The following is a 16,207-nucleotide window of genomic DNA, read 5'->3' on the forward strand; positions in this document are numbered from 1 at the left end:
CTACGGGGGAGGGCCGGCCATGGCGTGCCAACCGCCAGCAGACCAGGTATGCGGGCCAAGGCTCCATCTGTCTCGTCTTAGCTCGTTCCTTCCCGGAAGTACCCGATGCAGCGCGACGTTTCATTTAGCACTGCGGTGTGGCGTTTTTCGGTCAGCACAGCTCTCTTCAGTTCGGCAGAATCGTGCTGTCAATGCTTTGTGCCCTCAGCTGCTTGTTCCAGGTATGATGCCGTTCACGTGTCTAGTGACTATTTGCACAAAAAGGGGCAATCTAGCGATCTATCGTCACAAGCTTCTAAAAATGATTGGGAATGACAGAAGAGAGGGGTGAGATTCTAAATATTTATTATGAAGTCCCAAATTTGCTATGAAACTGCATTACAGTACCATGCACAAAGAATTACAACCATGGACAGACAGGATTCATTGTTCTCTATATCTATAAGCTCAATTTGCAGATACAGGGTGACAATTATTGACCTACATGAAATAAAATCGTCTTAACTTCTGAACGCTTTGCGTTAGGACGTTCAAACTGCACGGCGAGGCATGATGGGAACTAGTATGCGCATGCGCATGTGCACGCACCTTATTGTTGTTTGGCGATGAAGGCCACTTGCAAAAAAATAGTTCAAATGGCTCTAAGCACTATGGGGTCATCAGTCTCCTAGACTTAGAACTACTTAAACCTAACTAACCTTAGGACATCACACATATCCATGGCCGAGGCAGGATTCGAAACTGGGACCGTAGCAGCCGCGTGGTTCCGGACTGAAGCGCCTAGAACCGCTCGGCCACAGCGGCTGGCGACCACTTGCATTAGGATGGGTTAGTCAACAAGCAAAATTGGCGCATTTGGGGGACTGAGAACAGGCATTTCGCAATATTTAAGTCTCTTCACAGCCAACAGGTGACTGTGTGGTGTTGCAATGTTCAGTCACGGAGTAATCGGTGTGATATTCATTGATGTCACGATGATTACCGAACGATACGTGACGGTTATGGATGATGATTCCATCCCCACTATCCAAAGTGACCCTCATTTCTATAAGATGTAGTTGATGCAAGACGGAGCTCCACCCCATTGAAGCAGGAGAGAGATGTCCTGGAGGAGCACATTGGGGACCACCGGCATGGGTCGCGATTGGCCGCCGCATTCTCCGGATCTGAACACATGCGACTCCTTTTTGTGGGGCCATATTAAAGACAAGGTGTACAGCAGTAACCCCAAAACTACTGCTGAGCCGAAAACGGCCACTCGGTAGGTCATCGACAGCATCGATTTTCGGTTACTTCAGCGGGTCATGCAGAATTTCGCTATTCATCTGCACCACGTCATCACAAATGATAGCAGGTATATCGAACATGTCATATCCTAAATCCGAATATCTGTAGTGACGTCTACATGAAAGTGTGTGCACTCCGTAGCTGGTTACTAATTTACGTTTTTTTCATATAGTTCAGTATCTGTAACAGAGTATGTAGCACGTCAATAAATTGGTGGTATGAACAGCAAAATATCTCAAGTCACAAGCATTATTTCACTATCAGTTGCAAAAGTTTTCGATCGAGTATGTAGACTTTATATATTACTGCCAAGTACACTGTTGAAGTCAAGGGGCTTATTTCGATGTAAACTCGCTATTGTTGAATTTATGAAGGACAAAGCAGAGTAGAAACGAAAATTAGAACATCTGGTATGGATTTCAGACCTCTCATTTTAAGTGTACTTGGCTGGACACTGTCCACAGTAAGACAATACAAAGCAGAAAAAAGTATTTCTGTTTAGACCGGAATGAATTTAAAAAGAAAATCGCATTATAGAAGGGGCACATTCTGGGAAAAACAGTCCAGTTCCATATGCCCTTAAAGAAAACGCGAGATTTGCAGAATTCGTTGTAGCTTTGAAAAAATTACAAGGATAGTATCCTGAACGTTTTGAGGACATTGCCAATCTTACATCTGTTTTAGAGAAGTTTTCGGAACCATTTGTCTTTTCAGTTGAAAGTGCTCATGTGCATCTACAGATGTAACTCAGTGATCTGTAATGTAATTCCCTTTTAAAGACAAATCCTTTTACATTAAATCTGTCCAGGATGTCTACATTTATTTCCTAATGTACAGTTTCCACGTCTCGATAATTACGTTGCAAAAGTGCCCCAACATTCCGATCAAGATGTGTGTGTGGAAAAACATTTTTTTGATTATGAAATTAAAAAAGTCGCGAATACGTGGCAACCTGACTGCGAAAATCTACTAAAGTGTCCGTGTGTGTCCGTATACCGACAGTTTGTACCAGATAAAAACTACACTACTGGCCATTAAAATTGCTACACCACGAAGATGACGTGCTACAGACGCGAAATTTAACCGACAGGAAGAAGATGCTGTGATATGCAAATGATTAGCTTTTCAGAGCATTCACACAAGGTTGGCGCCGGTGGCGACACCTACAACGTGCTGACATGACGAAAGTTTCCAACCAATTTCTCATACACAAACAGCAGTTGACCGGCGTTGCCTGGTGAAACGTTGTGATGCCTCGTATAAGGAGGAGAAATGCATACCATCACGTTTCCAGGATTGATAAAGGTCGGATTGTAGCCTAACGCGATTGCGGTTTATCGTATCGCGACATTGCTGCTCGCTTTGGTCGAGATCCAATGACTGTTAGCAGAATATGGAATCGTAGAATTCAGGATGATAATACGGAATGCCGTGCTGGATCCCAACGGCCTCGTATCACTAGCAGTCGAGATGACAGACATCTTATCCACATGGCTGTAACGGATCGGGCAGCCACGTCTCGATTCCTGAGTCAGGAGATGGGGACGTTTGCAAGACAACAACCATCTTCACGAACAGTTCGACAACGTTTGCAGCAGCATGGACTATCAGCTCGGAGACCATGGCTGCTGTTACCCTTGACGCTGCATCGCAGACAGGAGCGCCTGTGATGGTGTACTGAACGACGAACCTGGGTGCACGAATGGCAAAACGTCATTTTTTCGGATGAATCCAGGCTCTGTTTACAGCATCATGATGGTCGCATCCGTGTTTGGCGACATCGCGGTGAACGCACATTGGAAGCGTGTATTCGTCATCGCCATACTGGCGTATCACCCGGCGTGATGGTATGGGGTGCCATTGGTTACACGTCTCGGTCACCTCTTGTTCGACTGTTGCCCTGGCCAGCACATTCTCCAGATCTCTCACCAATTGAAAACGTCTCGTCAATGGTGGCCGAGCAACTGGCTCGTCACAATACGCAAGTCACTACTCTTGATGAACTGTGGTATCGTGTTGAAGCTGCATGGGCAGCTTACCTGTACACGTCATCCAAGCTCTGTTTGACTCAATGCCCAGGCGTATCAAGGCCGTTATTACAGCCAGAGGTGGTTTTTCTGGGTACTGATTTCTCAGGATGTATGCACCCAAATTGCATGAAAATGCAATTACATGTCAGTTGTAGAATAATATATTTGTCCAATGAATACCCTTTTATCATCTGCATTTCTTTTTGGTGTAGCAATTTTAATGGCCAGTAGTGTATGTTACGCCATGAGTGCGCTAAGAATAATTAATAATAATGAAAATTTGTTTTGCTTGTGGTCCGTGTTGTACCGAAATGTGACACATAGAACCAAATAGCATGCAGCGAGACTGCACTACCATTTGAATGCGGCATGTTTGCAGTTTCGCACTTGTCGCGCCAAGGAAGTGTGCTGTTGCGGTGGGGGAAGCGTGCAGCGAGGCTGATTGCTCGGCGCTCGTGCCAGCGCACTGATCGTGAGCCAAACTCTTACGTTGATGTTCCTGGCCATCCCTGCCCTACAGGATCTACTCACCAATGAGCGGCTACAGCTGACTATGGCATGCCTGATGAACGTTGTGGAATCTATCCTTGCTGAATGAGGTCATCGAGGCTAGAGATCTTTTCATAGTTTTACCGTGACGTCTCATGCGGCTGACTGTAATTATTTTTTCCGTTGTAGTAACATGCTAATCGATACGAGAATAATAATGCGTAGGTTTCGCATAAGGTTTCTGTGGCGAGCGCCGTAATCTTCGCAACAAGGGAGAGGGCACTCTGGCGGGCGTGCTGGGTGGAAACAGGGAGTAGCTCGTGCAGGGCGAGGCCCTGTGTGCCGCCGGCTCCCTGTGCTGCCGGCCCTGTGCTGTGCTGTGGTGTGTGGAGCGGAGCAGGCGCCCTTTGCTGCGGCTGCCGTCGTAATGAGCGGCGCTCGCTTACAGCCGGGGTTCGCCGCGCGGCCCCACAACACACATCGCATCGCCAAAGTTGCCTACAACAGCGTCACGGCCAACTAGGCCAGCCGCTGCACTCTCTGGAGGGCGCCAGCCACCGGGGCTGCTTCACCCTGCATTGCTACTGAGTTCGTTCAGTCACCTTTGCTATGATGGGTCTCTCAGACCCAATTTGCTTTTTCTCTCCTATTTTTGAATGACTGCGAATACAAAAAGATTTGACATTGATTTGGTTTGTATGTATAAAGTAAGCAAACACGTGTTTCTTTGGATTTGAATAAATTTTTGTTTGTTCTACTACTTGGTTGATAGTCTTTCAGAAGGGACAGGGCCAGTTCGTAGCTTGTAAATCAATTATCTGTGGTTACGTTTCTTGATGTTCTGGAAATTCACAACCTTTTCATGGAGTAAGCTGCACGGTTACTCAGCTTATGAGGTCTCATTAAACTTCCAAATTTGAGGGACAAGCTGATCTTGAACCAGCAGACTGAACGGTTTGTTTACATACACTATGTGATCGAAAGTATCCGGACACCCACAAAAAACATGTTTTTTATATTAGGTGCATTGTGCTGCCACATTATGCCAGGTACTCCGTATCAGCGACATTAGACATCGTGAGAAAAAAGAAAGGGGCTCTCCGCGGAACTCACGGACTTCGAACGTGGTCAGGTGATTGGGTGTCCCTTGTGTCAATAGGTCTGTACGCGAGGTTTCTACACTCCTAAACATCCCTAGGTCCACTGTTTTCGATGTGATAGTGAAGTGCAAACGTGAAGGGACACGTACAGCACAAAAGCGTACAGGCCGACCTCGTCTGTTGACTGCCAGAGACTGCCGACAGTTGAAGAGGGTTTTAATATAAAATAGGCAGACATCTATCCAGACCATCACACAGGAATTCCAAACTGCATCAGGATCAACTGCAAGTACTGTGACATTTAGGCGGGAGGTGAGATAACTTGGCTTCGGTGGCAGGTTCCAATCCTGCCTCGGGCATGCATGGGTGTGATGTCCTTAGGTTAGTTAGGTTTAATTAGTTCTAAGTTCTAGGCGACTGATGACCTCAGAAGTTAAGCCCTGGGTCTGGGAGACCAGACAGTAGCAATGGAAGGTTCTGAGCGATATGCTGCTGACTTATTGATCTTCTTCCTCTACAACGAGTATGACGACAATTTTCTACTACGATTGCTCCACTGTTGCTGGCATTTCCTGATCATGCTGTGGTGGCAGGGGGAAACTGCAACTTGACATGGATTGCATGCGAAACTGACATAATTAAAACACTTGCCATGAGATAAAGATTTGTGTGAAATTATTCTAAGCGTCTGAGCTGAGAAGTGCCTCGAGTAGTTAGAGAACCTACTCGTGAGAGTCACTTCTAATGCTGCGATCGCTGTGGCACCGACATCTGGACATTACGAAGACGGGCGGTCGTTTTAAATTAGTACACTAGCACGTGCGCGGTCTGGGTGCAACCGATCCAAAAGCCGGAACGTACAGACTTCGGACGATGGTTGGTGGGATTCGAATCAGTTTGTTTTTCTTCAATCGTTCCGGGCAAAGTTCCCACACGCAGAGCATAGAGTGTGAGCAATATTTAAATTTAGTAGTCGAAAAAGGGAATTTTTCACATCTTGAGAAAAAGAAATATAACAACAGTGGTATGTCTCGGAATATATGGTCTGAAATCGCTACTATACTGGAAACCACAAATTTCGAACAATAAAAAATTTGGTAACAACTTTTGTAACTTTACCTTCATTATCTATGTTCTGAGGCTGTATAGTCATTTCAGCCTCACGTGCGTTTTATGCTGCACGTTGTCCGCAGTACAGGTAAAATCTGTGTCCGAAATTTTAGGCGTAGATTGTATCCTCAAAAAGTGATCAAGTGAAAAGGATGGCATATGTCAATTTCGATGCTTAAAGATACTGTAGCGCTTTCTCTTTGGTCGTGGTTGGTAGACATTAGCTGCCTAGGAATTATTATTACTGCTTACTGGTGTTTCTATGCCAGTAGCGTGGTGGTATGTGAGGTGATTTGCAAATATGGTGTATGCGTACCCACTGTTTGGTAGTTCGTGTGTTCAGAATGTCTGGTTCTAAAATTAATCTTTGCCTGCCACCAATCATATCCTGCATGACAGTCGTTGAAGGTTAACTGGCATAAGACTGTTTCTCTGAATTCATCTGAAGTAGTGCAGAGTGAAATGATTTGTGATTTAATCACAAACCATCTTAAGTATGTAACAGGACCAATTGAAAGAAAACTGGTTTCAAAACTGCTAGGAGTGTCTTCCTCAGAATTTAAATCAAAGAATAGTCTATAACAAGCCGGCCGGAGTGGCCGTCCGGTTCTAGGCACTACAGTCTGGAGCCGAGCGACCGCTACGGTCGCAGGTTCGAATCCTGCCTCGGGCATGGATGTGTGTGATGTCCTTAGGTTAGTTAGGTTTAATTAGTTCTAAGTTCTAGGCGACTGATGACCTCAGAAGTTAAGTCGCATAGTGCTCAGAGCCATTTAGCCAGTCTATAACATGGTCACAGAATTATGACTAAAAACGTATGATACAGAGTATAAGTACAGAATCATCGTGAAAGACTGGCAGTACTTATATGTCATTTGTAAATTAATAAATATGCCAAAATGGCATTAGTCACAAGGATGTTTAAGATAAAAAATTGTGATGGCGAGCCACTAAGGGCTGCTCGTTGCTTACGCGGTTACAGGTTGCAAACGGACTGAGGTGCCCACGCTAACAAATGCAGCCAGGTTAACATGGCACTGCAACGAGCGCGCCATCTAGTAGCCGTAGACACAATTAGGCTACTTCACATTGAAATATAGGCAGAAATGATTATAAATAAACAGTATTTGGTACATAATGGAAAGCAATGTTTGTTTGATAGTAGCATAAAATATAACATTTTGTCTACATCGAAGCTTATAACAATAAGATAAAACATGAAAACATCATTATGAAAATGTAGATAGGACTGAATGACAACTTGTGGAAAGCAATATTGATGTGAAATACAGCCAAGAAACACTTGATAATTAAAAAAACATAAGACTACCTTAGAAGGAAACATTTCTCCACAAGGAGACCCGAAGTCATATATCGAGTAACGGCTTTATACCGTTGAAAAAACTTTTGTTACATAGCTGTAGCTGTTTGATAAGGATGAGGTTATCCTTTCGAGCAAGATGTTTGTACACCCCTGGAAATTGAAATAAGAACACCGTGAATTCATTGTCCCAGGAAGGGGAAACTTTATTGACACATTCCTGGGGTCAGATACATCACATGATCACACTGACAGAACCACAGGCACATAGAACAGGCAACAGAGCATGCACAATGTCGGCACTAGTACAGTGTATATCCACCTTTCGCAGCAATGCAGGCTGCTATTCTCCCATGGAGACGATCGTAGAGATGCTAGATGTAGTCCTGTGGAACGGCTTGCCATGCCATTTCCACCTGGCGCCTCAGTTGGACCAGCGTTCGTGCTGCACGTGCAGACCGCGTGAGACGACGCTTCATCCAGTCCCAAACATGCTCAATGGGGGACAGATCCGGAGATCTTGCTGGCCAGGGTAGTTGACTTACACCTTCTAGAGCACGTTGGGTGGCACGGGATACATGCGGACGTGCATTGTCCTGTTGGAACAGCAAGTTTCCTTGCCGGTCTAGGAATGGTAGAACGATGGGTTTGATGACGGTTTGGATGTACCGTGCACTATTCAGTGTCCCCCGACGATCACCAGTGGTGTACGGCCAGTGTAGGAGATCGCTCCCCACACCATGATGCCGGGTGTTGGCCCTGTGTGCCTCGGTCGTATGCAGTCCTGATTGTGGCGCTCACCTGCACGGCGCCAAACACGCATACGACCATCATTGGCACCAAGGCAGAAGCGACTCTCATCGCTGAAGACGACACGTCTCCATTCGTCCCTCCATTCACGCCTGTCGCGACACCACTGGAGGCGGGCTGCACGATGTTGGGGCGTGAGCGGAAGACGGCCTAACGGTGTGCGGGACCGTAGCCCAGCTTCATGGAGACGGTTGCGAATGGTCCTCGCCGATACCCCAGGAGCAACAGTGTCCCTAATTTGCTGGGAAGTGGCGGTGCGGTCCCCTACGGCACTGCGTAGGATCCTACGGTCTTGGCGTGCATCCGTGCGTCGCTGTGGTCCGGTCCCAGGTCGACGGGCACGTGCACCTTCCGCCGACCACTGGCGACAACATCGATGTACTGTGGAGACCTCACGCCCCACGTGTTGAGCAATTCGGCGGTACGTCCACCCGGCCTCCCGCATGCCCACTATACGCCCTCGCTCAAGTCCGTCAACTGCACATACGGTTCACGTCCACGCTGTCGCGGCATGCTACCAGTGTTAAAGACTGCGATGGAGCTCCGTATGCCACGGCAAACTGGCTGACACTGACGGCGGCGGTGCACAAATGCTGCGCAGCTAGCGCCATTCGACGGCCAACACCGCGGTTCCTGGTGTGTCCGCTGTGCCGTGCGTGTGATCATTGCTTGTAGAGCCCTCTCGCAGTGTCCGGAGCAAGTATGGTGGGTATGACACACCGGTGTCAATGTGTTCTTTTTTCCATTTCCAGGAGTGTATATCTCTAATTCTTCTAGAATATCTAGTCTACGCCATTTCTTTTCGGTGTGCAAAATGTTGCTGTCGCAGATGGCTTTAGGTGAAAGACCTGTAATTAGAAGATGGCCGGCAAAAGACTAATTTTGGGGGATAGTGCCATTTTTTCTTAGCAAGTGTTCTTTATATCTGGTAGTGAAGGCACATCCAGTTTGTCCTATATAGTAAGAGGAACAAGTATCGCAGACAATTTTGTAGACACCAGAATTTTCTAAAGGGGAACGAATAGAATGTAAATTATGAATGAAGTTTTTTTTTCAAATTGTTATTACTAGAAAAAGCAACGCTGCAATCGATTTCTTTCGACGAATGCGTTGGATACGATAAGAGATAGGCCCCACGAAAGGAATAGAGAAAAATTTTCTTGAGTTAGTCTCGTTAGCAGAAGTGCATATCGTAGTAATTCTTTTAGCAGTTTTCTTTTTAAGGACGTCATCTACTATTTTAGGTTTACACTCGTTGTTATTATATCCAACGCGACTGCCGCAGGTTCGAATCCTGCATCGGGCATGGATGTGTGTCATGTCCTTAGGTTAGTTAGGTTCAAGTAGTTCTAAGTTCTAGGGGACTGATGACCTGAGATATTAAGTCCCATAGTGCTCAGATATATTTGAACCATTTGAAGTTGTTGTAGTCTTCTCGAGGTGTTGCGGAAACGTATCTGTTCGTGGTGTACCGTAAGCTTCGTGCTCTGTAAATGTGGGGTGCGATCTAATACACCCCATTCCTTAATTTTTTTAATCGCAGTTCGGATATCTGCTAAAGTTGTCAGTCTCATGGCACCTCAGACATGGGTCGTTTCATTTTTTAATCCACCTTCAAAAGCAAAAACCAGGAACATTTTCGCCAAACAGCTCGTGGCTGCATCAAGATCAGAGTTTCCTCGTCCCACATCAGCTGGCCACACGCTGCCTGCTGCCAACATCAGACGCCTCCGACTAGGTGAACGTGGCACGGCGCTTTAAGTGTATTTATCACACGTCATTTTGGTTTTTGTGAAGTTTTCGTATTTATCTCGGAGTTAAGATTTGGACTTTGCATGTCTGAAGCATATGAATGCTGTTTAAGTGTGATAAAATGTAGCTGAAAGTGGAAAAAGTTCTAACATTTGGGACATATTCGCTTTGGATTTAATACAGGGATTAAGGCAACAGAGGCAGCTCTGAACCTTTGTATTGTGTGTGGGGCGAGTGCTTTTGACCAAAACAGACCAGAAAAAGACTTTCTTGCTTCAAGAAACATCGTTCCGATATGAAAGATTTTGCACATTCAGGAAGCCAGACGTATGTGATGGTGTGCGACCATTTAAGGTCAAGCGCCATTTGCATTCAATAGGGAAGATTCAGATGTCTGGAGCAGTAGCACTGCATGCTCTAATCTAAAACAACAAAAATAAAAAATGTAACTATTAATGTATTTTTGCTTGATCGTCATAGATCATTGATAATTCCAATGCTGTATTCCTACTGGTAACTAGTTATGATATCTTTATATTAATGTTTGAAAAGAATTAATGGCTGAGCCCCAACAAAAGACATATATTCGAGCAAAGGGCAGTGTATGTATAATATTTTGCCAGTGGTGGCTCAGAAAGGGTTTTGTGCATTACGAAAACCTCCCAAGGGGGAATACACCGCACCTGGTATTTTTTTCCAAACAACTAACACACGTGTCAGTCGCAGTGTTAGAAAAACGACCAAGAAAACTTCAGCGTTTGTTAAAACGCAGTTCCGCAGGAGAGCTTCTGTGAAGTTTGGAAGGTAGGAGACGAGGTACTAGCAGATGTAAAGCTGTGAGGACAGGGCTTGAGTCATGCTTGGGTAGCTCAGATGGTAGAGCACTTGCCGGCGAAAGTCAAAGGTCCCGAGTTTGAATCTCGGTCCGGTACACAGTTTTAATCTGCCAGGAAGTTTCATATCAGCGCACACTCCGCTGCAGAGTGAAAATCTCATTCTGGAAGCAATTCTTGCTACATGATAACGTAGTCTACCGGTTTCACTAACGAAAATATCGAGGAGTTTGAAAAGTCATCCGTCACGCACTTATACTCCTGATTTTATGTCCTCGGATATTTACCTTCCAAGCAACGTATCGCAAAACAGCCAAGAAAATTCCTCTCTGGTCGAAAATGCACATCAAACCTGGTTCGACGACATCTTTAGCTCAGAAGGTTTCTACAGCGTGGAATCGGTAAACGACCTGAGCGTGGTATCCATTTTATATGGTCAAACGACTGTACTGCAAAGAGATTAGAGGAACTGCAAGACTGCTTCGTTATGTGGGCTGCATGATCAGGCGAAAAGCAATTCGGGGTATATGATAGTACATCTCTGCTTGCTCGTTATCAGACGACACCGACCATTCCTGTCCTGCTATCCTGTATCGTTATTGGTGACGAGAATTGGTGTCTTTATGCTAACACAAGGAAAAAAATGAATGGTTGAGTCCAAACAAAGCAGAAACTCCCCGTACAACGACCTTTGGGCATCCACAAAAGGTAATGTTATGCATCTCGTGGAACAACGACGGTGTGATGTACTACGATTGTTTCCCCCACCTGTTACTGTCACTGCTGACATTTATTGTCAACAGCTGAGACGTCTTGCAGACGCAATCCAAAAACGACAACCAGGAAGATTGCTTGCAGTGATTATAGTCCACGACAACGATCGCCCACTTCCTGATTTAAAAAAAAAAAAAAAAAAAAAAAAAAAAAAAAAAAAAAAAAAAAAAAAACACTGTGCAGGAGTCGGATTGGGAAGTCCATTTGCACCCACCTTATTCATCTTATCTTGCATCCTCATATTTTCACGTTTTCTTCTCTCTGTCGAACAACCTTCAAGGTTCCAGAATAAATTAGCTCCGAACATGGTTTGACGAGTTCTTCGCGTCAAAACCACGTGATTTCTGGCGTCGCGGAATCGAAAAGTCAACCTAGCGTTAGCAAACTGTTGTAAGTAGTGAAGGAGAATGTATCACTGATGACTGAAGTCTCTGTTAAGTGTGACCGTTGTTAAACTTACGGGCTACGAACTTATGCGCAAACCTAATATTAATTTTTTGTCCGTAAATTAAACTGCTCAAATATGACTGAATTTTCTAATGTCGAGACATTAGAAGGAGCGATCTATGTTTTACTTGGTAGAAGATTTTCAATAGCTAAATGGCATAAATTCATCTTTATTTTAGTTTTGCACCATGTACCTCGTCTAAGATATCCACAACGTAGGAACACGTCACGCAAATGTAAACAGATGTGCAAATGTGTGTTTTATTGTATACTGTGATTTTAAAAAATTAACGGTCATCTATGTGAGATACGTGTGAGGACATGGCCATGTGTGCAAGGTGCTTTTTAACTGAAAATATTTTATTTCTGACAAAGTTCTGTGCAATATGCTATAATTCATCGGCCGTAATGACAACATGGCATGAACTTCGTAATTACAGTGGACGCGTTTTGTAACATAATTCTTTTGTAGACCTGAAGATGACAGTTATATCTGTTGAATTTATGCGATCTCAGCTTTTAAAGTCTTTGTGTCAAGTTCAAACGGTTCAAATGACTCTGAGCACTACGCGACTTAACTTCTGAGGTCATCAGTCGCCTAGAACTTAGAACTAATTAAGCCTAACTAAGGACATCACACACATCCATGCCCGAGGCAGGATTCGAACCTGCGACCGTAGCGGTCGCTTGGTTCCAGACTGTAGCGCCTAGAACCGCACGGCCACTCCGGCCGGTCAAGTTCAAATATATTTAAAATTTGTAATTAATATTACAATACTGTGACGAATAAAATGAAAAAAAAGAAGATGGTAGAAATGAGAAACGAACCTGAGCTGCCGAATGTTGCCAGTCGGTGCGCCTGGCCATTGCACCACAGCACTAATACATCCATAATTACTCATAAATCTCTCATACACTTCTCATAAATCGCTAGAGAGCGTTTCACCTCTTCCCACAGCCAACTCTACGTGAAATATTCTAGGAACTTGATTGGGGTATATACCGTATACCTGCTTCTACTTACATAGTTCGAACCAAATCAGTGTGTCCCGTCCCACGCCCTCCCCATATTACATTTAAATTCGGAGCAGATCTATCTAACGGTCCAACTCTCACTTTCTCCTCCAAACTTCTGCTGGAAAATTTTCTCTTCAGCAAATCATCTACGGATGATGTCACATCAGAGCATGCACAGTCTAAAACAGACAGCCGGCCAGGGTGGCCGAGCTGTTCTAGGCGCTTCAGTGTGGAACCGCACGACCGCTACGGTCGCAGGTTCGAATCCTGCCTCGGGAATGGATGTGTGTGATGTCCTTAGGTTAGTTAGGTTTAAGTAGTTCTAAGTTCTAGGGGACTGATGTTAAGTCCCGTGGTGCTCAGAGCCATTTGACCCATTTTTTTTTTTTAAACAGACAGCTGCGGCCCTTCTCTGAGTTGATCATAGCATGGCTGGCCATCATTTCAGCGCTCAACAATGGTTGCTAGTTATCCTGGAGAAAGCACTACGAAACATGTTTTCGTCCATTTTTTTGCATACCAGTACGGGTTCGAAGAGAAGTGAGAATTTTGGTGCAACTTCCGTATCGCATGCGAGGAGAAGTGACGTAATTTTAGTTTAGTATTTACAGTGTGCTGCAGCAAATTAGCACATGGTCACTGCCCCCCACGTGGTTCAAGTACGTAAAAGAATGAGCCGACTGCCTTTTCAAACGGGGTGTAGTGTCATCAGCCCACGCCGTCTGTCTGCAACGACCAGCATTTACCTACGATTCGTCCAACCAAACAATTTTGTGAGGTTTCTGTTTAGATACTTCACTCAAAAAACGGCAACACCAGGCAACGTTATCCTCCCACTCAAGCAGAACGCTTCTTCCAGGAAAAATTTTCCATCGACACCCTGTCTTGTTTAATAGCACTGATAGGAGGTCTTCTCTCCGACAAGCAACTCACTATCTCACACCGAGAGAAACAGTTTCTTCCGGGTGTGATATTCTTTCCACACGTACCAGCGACCTCTTGAAAACTGTCGAGTTCCGTCATTTTAGCAGCATGCAATCTGGTTTTTCTTGGTACCAAAAGAGCAGCAGTTGGTTCCCCCGGATCTCTACCACACTCCTCACTCTTTCTTCGCAGAGATCATTTCGGTTTTCGGACTGCAGCAAGTTGTTAGACAACATTCAGCAACAATTTAAGAGGTTCGCACTTATCCCTTTCTTTCCAAAAATACACGGTCCTGTCACATTAACGTGAACACCGCCTATGTTCGACGTCAACGTGTAACAACCACTAACAGATGGCAAATGGCAGCACTAGCGATGGAGGGTGTATAAAGCTTGTCGGCCGCACCTGGACTCAGAAAACTGTGAGGTCGTCGTCATAATGTGGAAACGGAAGGATTTATCTGGGGGTCCAAAAGGACATGATCATTGGCTTTCGGGCCAAGAGTGGAAGCATTTCCGAAACGGCTAAGTTTGTAAACTGTCCTTGTGTCAGCATCATTTAAGTGTACTATGCACGGTAAAATGGTGCTATCCAAAATCGACGCCGAGGCAACAATAGTGCATCATAGGTCGTAGATGACAGAAGTGAATGACAGCTGTAAAGATGTGTACCGGCAATAGACGCGCAACTGTTGGGCAACTCACCACACCCATGAACCATAGGGGTACCAATAGTGTCTCCTCAATGACCTTTCAGTGAACTTTGCAGTGCATGGGCCTCCGCAGAAATCGCCTGGTTAGTGCACCCATGCTGACTGTCATTCATTGACAACGAAGACTGGAATTTGCACGCCAATAGCGCAAATGGACGTCCACTGACTGGCGACATGTGGTCTTTTTAGATGACATTTGGTCGTTGGTCATTTAAGATGACGGCGTGAAACTTCTAAAACCAAACACCAGCAACAATTATCAGATGGGTCTAGGCTGGAGGAGTGAGCGTTATGGTCTGCGGAATGTTTTCGTGGCATTTCCAGGGTGGTCTCGCCATTTTAGAAGTCACGATGGATCGACACAAGTATGCACCTATTCCTGTTGCCCACGACCAGCCCTACATGCAGTTTGTTTTTCTTTGGCAAGATGGCATCTACCAGCAGGACAATGCAGCGTGTCACAAAGCTCGCAGCTTATGTCCGTAATTCGAAGGACACCAGGATAAGATTACCGTGCACCCGTCGCCACCAAACTCCTCTGATTAAAACCCACTCGCGAATCTATGGGACTACCTCGATTGGGCTGTTAACGCCACTGATCCTCAACTGAGAAACCTAGCAGATCTGACCACGGTACTGGAGTCGGCATAGCTCCATAGCCCTGTCGGTTCTTTCCAGAGCCTGATGGACTCTCTTCCTGCACGTCTCGTAGCAGCCTGTGCTGCAGAAGATGGTTATTCAGGGTTTTGACAGGTGCTCATATGAATGTGACTAGGCAGTGTAGCATTTTATATTCTATACAAGTTCACTGGCTATTTAATGTAGTGTCCCTGCCTTCTTTCCTGGGGCTTGAGGAAGAGGCCGTACCATACACGTCTGAAATCAACAATACGACACTTCACATCACATTGTTAACACGAACCGAATCGGTAACTCGATTCGTGAGGAAAGATGAGCATAGGTCGAACGCTTTGCAGCTACTTAGGGCCACCCCGCGTGACCTTGAGTCTTAAGGGTGGCAACACAGTAGCATCATCATGGCATCGTTTGCGAATTCCAGAGCTGGAGTCCGCTTGCTTAGCTAAGCGCTAACGTGTTTGCATACCTCGCAGCGGGTTCGATTCCCGGCCTGGTTGGAGATTTTCTCCGCTCGTAGACTGAGTGTTGTTCTGTGATGTGGACTGCTAAGGCAGCCAGTCCACAGTGACGGGTAGCCGAAAGAAAGGCACGCGTACACACACGCCGACTGGCGTGAAGTCTGGAACAGGATAACTATTGATTCTAATAAGAAAAGTATGCAGCTCCTCGAATACTTAACTTTATTCTTTGTTGGTTTACAACGTTCTTCTTGAGACATTTATACGATAACTCTCAAACTAGGTAAGGCTAATGGCGCCTTGCTAGGTCGTAGCTATGGACTTAGCTGAAGGCTATTCTAACTGTCTCTCGGCAAATGAGAGGAAAGGCTTCGTCCGTATAGTCGCTAGCAATGTCGTCGTACAACTGGGGCGAGTGCTCGTCCGTATCTCGAGACCTGCCTTGTGGTGGCGCTCGGTCTGCGATCACACAGTGGCGACACGCGGGTCCGACATGTACTAAAT

This window comes from Schistocerca serialis, chromosome 2 (genome assembly GCF_023864345.2).
Source record: "Schistocerca serialis cubense isolate TAMUIC-IGC-003099 chromosome 2, iqSchSeri2.2, whole genome shotgun sequence".
In the NCBI taxonomy this organism is placed as follows: Eukaryota; Metazoa; Arthropoda; class Insecta; order Orthoptera; family Acrididae; genus Schistocerca; species Schistocerca serialis.